The 431-nt window shown below is 42.7% G+C and overlaps 1 protein-coding gene across 1 annotated transcript in view; it reads left to right on the top strand.

Moving 5' to 3' along the window:
* The window catches only part of LOC116685972 (serine/threonine-protein phosphatase 2B catalytic subunit alpha isoform-like), a 67,969-nt gene that overhangs the window by 27,794 nt on the left and 39,744 nt on the right, over positions 1–431 (top strand).

Here is a 431-nt window from a genome sequence, read left to right as displayed (position 1 = left end):
AGTGAACATAGAAAACAGTAAAATCAGAAAAGGTCTCAAAGAAACAAAAGAATGAAGTTGTCACACTACTGCGTATTAAAAGCCAGACTCAACAGATGTGTTTTGAGTTTGGACCTAAAAAGAGCTACATCTGTAACAGTGCGAATTTCGGGGGGGTAACTTGTTCCACAGTCTGCCCTGAGCAGCAACTGCAAAAGCCTGACCCCCCCACTGTTTATACCTGGACCTTGGGACTTCTAAAACCAACTGATTTGAAGACGGCAATGACCGGTTGTGCTCCGCAAAGTTAAAATTTCAGACAAATCCTCTGGGGCGAGTCCATTTAAAGCCTTAAAAACAAACAATAGAATCTTAAAATTTGTTCTAAAATGCACCGGGAGCCAATGCAGGGGGTAGAGAACGGGAGTGATGTGTGCACGTCTAGATGTATT

Source organism: Etheostoma spectabile, unplaced genomic scaffold (assembly GCF_008692095.1).
Source record: "Etheostoma spectabile isolate EspeVRDwgs_2016 unplaced genomic scaffold, UIUC_Espe_1.0 scaffold273, whole genome shotgun sequence".
Taxonomy (NCBI): domain Eukaryota; kingdom Metazoa; phylum Chordata; class Actinopteri; order Perciformes; family Percidae; genus Etheostoma; species Etheostoma spectabile.
This window is presented reverse-complemented; position numbering and strand designations above follow the sequence as displayed.